General features: G+C 45.5%; 1 long non-coding RNA gene across 1 annotated transcript; it reads right to left on the bottom strand.

Annotated features, from left to right (window-relative positions):
- Positions 1-772: 772 nt before the first annotated feature.
- Positions 773-7,334, bottom strand: LOC144262278 (uncharacterized). Its single transcript, XR_013345506.1, has 3 exons — positions 7,170-7,334; positions 1,315-1,394; positions 773-892 (listed from the first exon to the last, which is right to left on the bottom strand). It is a non-coding gene; the product is annotated as an uncharacterized LOC144262278 (long non-coding RNA).
- Between the last annotated feature and the right edge of the window lie 720 nt (positions 7,335-8,054).

Below are 8,054 nucleotides of genomic sequence, written 5' to 3'. Positions count from 1 at the left end.
TGAATTCCTCCCCTTGTACTCTTTCCCAGCAGCAAGCTTAGCTACTTGGGCTAGGCCATGGAGCCTGGATTTGCCTTTAAGTGCAGAGCTTGGACCAGGTTGTTTATTCAGTCATTACTTAGGGGTTGCATTAAGACCAATCTCTGAACAGTAAGGACCAAATTATGTCATCCTCAGTCAGTGTTGGTCCCAGGATGTTAGACAAAATGGATGAGGTAAAATCTTTTACCAGCAGAAGTTGGTCCAAAAAAACAGATAAGCTTTCAAGCTCACACAGAGCTCTTCTTCAGGTCCTCTTTCTTGGGAAAGAGTGGCACACCCCAGAAAGGAACAAGTCAACCCACTCACTGAGCAAACACCAAGAGTAAATGACCACATAGTTCTGCCAAGGAAGTGAGAATAAATGGACAAAGACACATTCAAAAGTGATTTGGTACATGTCACTTTATAAGTATAGGTGAAAGTGCCAGAATTCTGCTGAATATGTTAATGGGAGAACATGAAATTGAACAACGATATTCAGCTGCAATATTCAAAAGAGGGAGTAAGTTAAACTTGCACAAGTTAGATCATTGCTAGGTAAAAATGCTAGGTGTAGCAAGGGTGGGATAACAAAGATGAGGAGCTGTGAAAGTGTGGATACATCCGCATCTGTATCAGCTGTAGTGAATGTGCTGTTGCTTTAGGAACATTATTTCTTATTTTTGTAAGCCAAGAAAATTTTCTTGAAAATGAAACAGAGCACAATGGCAAAGCAAAACAAGTAGCGATTTATAACAAAATAGAAAATTGGCTCCTTCCCTGTGTAAACAACGTGCTTAAAGATGAAGCAGTATAGAAACAAGGGTTACTGGTTCTGGGGCTGGAGTAGGTTGTGGAGTCCTTGGTCAAACTGTGGAAACAGGAAGAGAGATGCATGATCAGGTTCTGACTTTACAGTTTTTCATCTGTCATATTTTGCCACCACTGTGAGCTTATGCTTGATGGCCTCATGCTTGTGTACAGTGTTGGTAACTCTCACTGTTTTAGTCTCATGACATTTGGGGGGTGGGAGGGGTGGTCTTTTTTCTTAAAGCCCCAGCTCCCAGTGTTGTGTGATCATGATCAGGTGAGAATCTCTGCCTCATTTTAAAAAAAAAATTCTAGCCCACATGATGGCAAAGTATAGCTGGAAAACATGAATCCTGAAGATTAGAAAAACAGATATGCTGGGGGGGGGGGGGGGGTAATGATCAGATTTTTAAGCCGATCATGATTTGTAAGGGACTTGACTTGTAATTTTGAAACTCTTGGAGTTGTCGGTTTTGTACTCACCCATTGTTTTTGTCCTTTGTCTCCAGAGATGCACATATTTAATCTCCATTGTCTTCAGTGGCAGTTGTGTTTGGTTTCTCCTGGAATAATCGGGTCTCAAATTAAACTAGAAATTGACAATGTGTCTTTGGTTATTTCTACACTATGAGCTAGGGATGTGATCATCCTGCTCACATACATGTCGTCATGCTTGATCTCAGTGAGCTAGCACGAGTATTAAGAGCAGCAGAGCCGTGATAGCGCGGGTCACAGCTGTAGAGGCATGGCTAAGCCAGGCCGAGTAGTAATACTCACTATTTTCAGGTGGGTTTGTTCTCAGCGCCGCTGTGACATGCCTCCGCTGCTGTTTGTGCTACGGCAGCTCCAGTAAGTACAAATAGTATGCTAGCTCAATGATTGCACATGTGGTCATGCTAGCTCTCCCGAGCAGGGACATCACACCTCTAGCTCATTGTGTCGACAAAGCCTTTTACGGATAGATGCCAGATTGATGCCCCTGGGTTGGGGACGTGTGTGAAGTGAGCATACTTAATTCACCTGATGAATGGTGGGCAGGAGGCAGAGTTTGTGAACCTTCCAGCCTTACAGCTAAAGGCACTGCATGTATACCACAGCTGTTGTACTGTTGTCTACACTGATACACACCATGTGGCTTGGGCTGGCCTCAGCGGCAGGCAATCAGGGCAGTCAAGCAGGGCACCAACTTCCAGGGGGTCCCAAATCAGAATCTGGGGAGGCACAATTTTGCCAATCCACCGTTTTTGTTAGTTTGGGTTTTTTTCGCTTGGCTGCTTGGCTTGGGGGTGGGGGGAGTATGGCAGGAGTACTGGCGAAAACATTTTCTGCCAGGGCAAAACATCTAGGGCTGGCCCTGGATCTGACAAAAAAACAGAGAGAGAGTCTATAATCAGACATAGTTTCTAAAGCCATGTGTGCACCTGCCTGAACTGGGACCTCTCCTCCCACTCGTGGTTCCCAGAGTAGTGTTGTTTGGTAGTGGGGTAGGATCTCCCATGGGATGTCCCAGTTCAGCTGCAGAACCTCCCTGCAGACCAACAAATCAGTATTTGATGTGTGTGTAAAATGGAATTTTTCACATTTGCCCACCTCCCAGTTAGTGTCACAAACGTTTGTGACTGTGCATAGAAGGTATATACTGTGCCCTGTGACCTAACAGGGAGATTCTCATTGTGGCACCTTAGACTGTTGAGGATCCAGCCCAAGAATTTCCATGGCCATTCATGACCCCAGCAAGCGCTTGCTAATCCAGTTGTTAGTAAGCCAGGTTTTGCTTACCCACGCTGTGCATCCACCAATACTAGACCCCTGTTCACCTTTGTATAGGCATGATGGCCACAAGAAGATTATTTCAGAGTGATATAGCATCCTCCTCCTTGCAGATCCTCCCATTCCTGCCTCCCACCCCCATTGTCTTTGCTGTTTTGGGGTATAAAGTAACTTGAAATATGTGCAAGGTGCAGCTCCACTCCTGAATGGTACTGGTATCCTCTCAGGCAATACATACAAGATGAAGACAGAGCCTCCCTCATCTCAGGATGCTGCCTGTGGTACCAAGACTGTCTCAGTTTAGTTCATCTATATGTGGCTTTTCGCTTTTCTCTGAGTCTTCAATTTGTAGCTTTCCTCAGTATCCTCAAGAGTTCCCAGTCCCCAGAGCTCCACCACAGAGCCTGGACCTGCTGATATTAACCTGGTGTCTTTTTTAGGGGCCATTTTCATTTTCTCCTATACCCCAACTCTCTTCCTTTACTCAGTCCAGGCCTCCCCCTTACTTTCTCACTCCGTACCCATCTCCCACACTGATCATCATGAACACTTCCATGACTTCCCTCTTGGTATGCCAAATCTGTTACAAGTCCTTCCTTAAAACCGCCTTCTTCCATATACCTGTCAACTTTAACTCATCAGACTAAGAAGCATTGCTATACTTCCATTGTATTTTGCTGTGCTTTCAGCACATTTTGGATCAAATTCAGCCCTAGCATAAGTGGCTGAAACTCCATTCACTAGGATGGAGCTGTGCTAGGGCCAGGTTGGTCCTTTAAATCCAAAATGAATAATCAGATCTCTATCTAGATTGTGATATCCTTGGGAAAGTAACTGTTTTCATCTACATAGAGCCAAATACATCTGGATATGAAAACCTGGTCAAAAAAGAGAAAGTGTGTTCCATAAAAAACATTCTACAGAAATGAAAAATGTAATTTGTTTTAAATCACAAAAGCCATTATTTTTTTTAAAAAAATGAAAACTGAATTTTTTTGGTTTAGGTAAAATATTTTCCTTTTTTATTGGAACGTAGAATATTTCAAACAAGACCATTTTTGTTGTAGTTTTCTCAGAAAATATTTGACCAGCTCTAGTATTCAACAAGCAAGAAATAACAATTTTAACAACTAAGGAGGGGGTAACTAGGCTAAAATTTGGAATTGTGTGATCATAGTGTAAGGAGTTCTATATTGTTGTGATTATTACACACACGCTCTTTACAGTTGTCACTCCATCCCTAGTCCCAGAATGGGTAGGGAAATAAGAGCAGGTATCCAAACAATCGTCATTGCCAGGCCTATGAAGACACAGCCCTGTATATAGGTCTGCTTGATAGAAGCGTGTGTGGTTCTTGAATGATGCCTCTCTCTTCAGGACCATCGCCTATCTTCCCCTTTACCCAAGAGACAGTCTTTAAGAAGCTGAAGCTTCTTGTCCTCCCTTTCCCAACATATGAGATGGGCTCCCTGCGTGGGGATATGGCAAACGCTAATTTTAACAATAGACGCATTTGGAAAGACTGATATCTCGCGTATTCCAGACAATGTGAGCTTTTGCAAGGTTGCTCTTATATTCTTACAGGTTTTGCTATTAAGGTTGCCCTTACATTATCTATAAAGACATATAACTGGAGTTACAATATCCTTGAGCCAGGGCATAACAACTATCCCGAACATCAGGCTCTGTCATTGACCAACATCAAGGGAAATCTCCTTCCCATCTGCTGACTTTCACTTCTCTGAAAAGGACATGACTACATATCCCAACAGTGGGGTGATTGTCCTTTTCCTCAATGTCTGAGGGCAGTTGGAAAGTGGTCCCTTAGGGTCCAGCTGCAAGAAGAACTACCCCTGTGACAATCCTCCCAAAGTCTGCAAGGGAAAGGACACCCCCAACTTTCAGACAACTCTCCATAAGTCAGCCCCTCAATACTGCCATTTTTAACGTTCTTCTCTGAGCCCTCTCCAGTTTGCCACTATCTTTGCTATTTTATTAATTTGTTTAGATTTATTGTCAAATCCACATTTGCACAAAAATTACTCTGGGTGTTTGCACAAAAATTAAAACACAAGTCTATATAACAATAAAATACTTGAAATATACAAAAAAACCTGCACCTACCACTTAGACATTCAATCACGTAACTACTATTAACAATCAGAAACAGCACAGCGCAAATACTAACAAACCCCTGCCATGTTTTTCAATCATCCTTCAAAAGACCCCCTTTCTCAAGTGGGTGAAATTCTGGCCTCTATGGAAGTCAATGGCAAATCTCCATTAACTTCAACAAATGGCAATATTTATTTACAAATTATTACACAGGTTTCATTTTTTTTAACAGTATTTAGATGGAAAATACAAACTCACCCTAGTTCTCCTGACGCAGTGGTTCCCAAACTTTAACAGCCTGCAAACCCCTTTCACTAAATTGTGAAATCTCATGAACCCCCTCCTAAAAATGAATATTTCCAGGGATTTAAATTTAAATTTCCTCCACTCTCTGTGGGGCTCCTGCTGTTGGACCCCGTTGACCGTCCCGGTCAACTGAGCTCCACTGAGCTCTGGCTGCAGGTCCCGCTGACTGCCGAGGCTCGGGCTGCCAGCCCCAACTACCTGGCCCCGCTCTCTCTGGGGCTTGGGCTGCCAGCCCCGTGCAGAGCGCTGGGGTTCGGGCGGCCAGCTCCCCCGCTGACGGGGGCAGGACTGGGGCTGCCAGCCCCAACTGCCCAGCTCCACCCTCCCTGGGGCTCGGGCTGCTGGCCCCACGTGGAGTGCTGGGGTTTGGGCTGCTGGCCCCACAACTGATGGGGGCAGAGCTCAGGCTGCCAGGCCCAACTGCCCTGCTCCGCTCTCCCTGGGACTCTGGCTGCCAGCCCTGCAACTGAATCCCACCTGCTGCCTCCAAGGCCTGGGGTCCTCTGGCTGCCATTAGTGACATTTTTCTGGCGACCCCCCTGTAACATGCTGCGAACCCCAAGGGGTTCGCGAACCCCAGTTTGGGAACCACTGCACTGAGGTAATTTACAATTTATCATCCGGCAGCTAAAGAAAAGTGAAGATTAAATGTAACATTTACCTAGAAGACTTAGGCACAAGGCCAGAGAGAGAAATGAAGCTACACAGCACTGGATTCACAAGCCTCCCACTCACTCCCGGAGAAAACTCAAACACCAGCTGCACAATTTAAACCCTAAACCAGACAACGATGTCATGAGATTCCACATTCCTGTCTGCACATTCTCCCAGCTACTCTGATAGCCAATATTCTCTGTTGCTAAAGGCCCTGCCCTGGCTTGTCTGCTTATCTCTCAGCCTTGTCATGTTGTATGGACGGAAAGCTTTAGAGCAGGACAGAACATTTTGATGGGGGACAATTCTATTGTTCTGTGAAATGTTGATAGTAAATGCACAAGTCAATCATGCCACCTGTGTGCAGGAGGCAGAGTGCCGGAACGCCATTAATCTGAACAATAAAGGGGTATAAGCAATGGTCACAAAAACACCACCCTATACCGGAAACCTACTGACCGCTATTCCTACCTACATGCCTCCAGCTTTCATCCAGACCACACCACACGATCCATTGTCTACAGCCAAGCTCTACGATACAACCGCATTTGCTCCAACCCCTCAGACAGAGACAAACACCTACAAGATCTCTATCAAGCACTCTTACAACTACAGTACCCACTGGCTGAAGTGAAGAAACAGATTGACAGAGCCAGAAGAGTACCCAGAAGTCGCCTACTACAGGACAGGCCCAACAAAGAAAATAACAGAACGCCACTAGCTATCACCTTCAGCCCCCAACTATAACCTCTCCAACGCATCATCAAGGATCTACAACCTATCCTGAAGGACGACCCAACACTCTCACAGATCTTGGGAGACAGGCCAGTCCTTGCCTACAGACAGCTCCCCAACCTGAAGCAAATACTCACCAGCAACCACACACCACACAACAGAACCACTAACCCAGGAAACTATCCTTGCAACAAAGCCCGTTGCCAACTGTGCCCACATATCTATTCAGGGGACACCATCGTAGGGCCTAATCACATCAGCCACACTATCAGAGGTTCGTTCACCTGCACATCTACCAATGTGATATATGCCATCATGTGCCAGCAATGCCCCTCTGCCATGTACATTGGTCAAACTGGACAGTCTCTACGTAAAAGAATAAATGGACACAAATCAGACGTCAAGAATTGTAACATTCAAAAACCAGTCGGAGAACACTTCAATCTCTCTGGTCACTCGATTACAGACCTAAAAGTGGCAATACTTCACCAAAAACCTTCAAAAACAGACTCCAGCGAGAGACTGCTGAATTGGAATTAATTTGCAAACTGGATACCATTAACTTAGGCTTGAATAGAGACTGGGAGTGGATGGGTCATTACACAAAGTAAAACTATTTCCCCATGTTTATCCCCACTCCTCCACCCCCCACTGTTCCTCAGACGTTCTTGTCAACTGCTGGAAATGGCCCATCTTGATTATCACTACAAAAGGTTTCCCCCCCCGCCCCATTCTCCTGCTGGTAATAGCTCACTTACCTGATCACTCTGGTTACAGTGCATATGGTAACACCCATTGTTTCATGTTCTCTATGTATATAAATCGCCTCACTGTATTTTCCACTGAATGCATCTGATGAAGTGAACTGTGGCTCACGCAAGCTTATGCTCAAATAAATTTGTTGGTCTCTAAGGTGCCACAAGTCCTCCTTTTCTTTTTAATAAAGCGGAAGTATTCCATGCACAATGCCTCAGGAGCTCCCAGGCATACCTGGTGACCATGCTCACTGCTACATGCTCTCAGAGGGTACAGCATATACTCCCTGAGAAATACTGGGAGATAGATAAAATAGGGTTGCCAAGAAACAACAGGATATTACTCATGTCTAAACAGAGTGAGAGAGCTGGACTGTGCTAAGCACACGTGTGGGTGCGTAAAGCAGTGGCTGGGACATTAAGCAACATAGTCAGCATGTGGGAAAGAGCCTTCCTTTGGCAACCCCTGCACTTGAGTGGGCTGTAATTGTGCTCTACTCAGCACGGGGGCCACTTCCTGCTTGCACTTCCTGTGTCAAAAGCCATCCCAAAGAGGAAAGGAGGGTGCAGAGCTGTTACCCTGCCTCCAATCTGTAACCTGCTGACAGAGTTGGATGACCACATAGGGAATCCACACATGGTACCCCTTCCCAAGGGGCAGGGCTGTGGACATACTCCTGCTGGGTGGCGCAGCTGTGCATTTCTCCGGACCGGGGGGGGGGGGGGGTCATACCTAAAAGTCAAAACGGGGCCCTAATTTTCCTCCTGCTCTGGCTCAGCATCTGTGATTACCCCTTATTCCAGTTAACTTACACCAAAACACACCTCTTGGAACCCTTAGCACATGCTCACACTCCTTCGTTACCAACGTCCTCTCTAAATTTGGCC

The sequence above is a fragment of the Eretmochelys imbricata genome, chromosome 3 (genome assembly GCF_965152235.1).
Source record: "Eretmochelys imbricata isolate rEreImb1 chromosome 3, rEreImb1.hap1, whole genome shotgun sequence".
Classification (NCBI taxonomy): Eukaryota; Metazoa; Chordata; order Testudines; family Cheloniidae; genus Eretmochelys; species Eretmochelys imbricata.
Note: the sequence above shows the minus strand (reverse complement) of the source record. Positions and strands in the feature narration are given on the sequence as shown.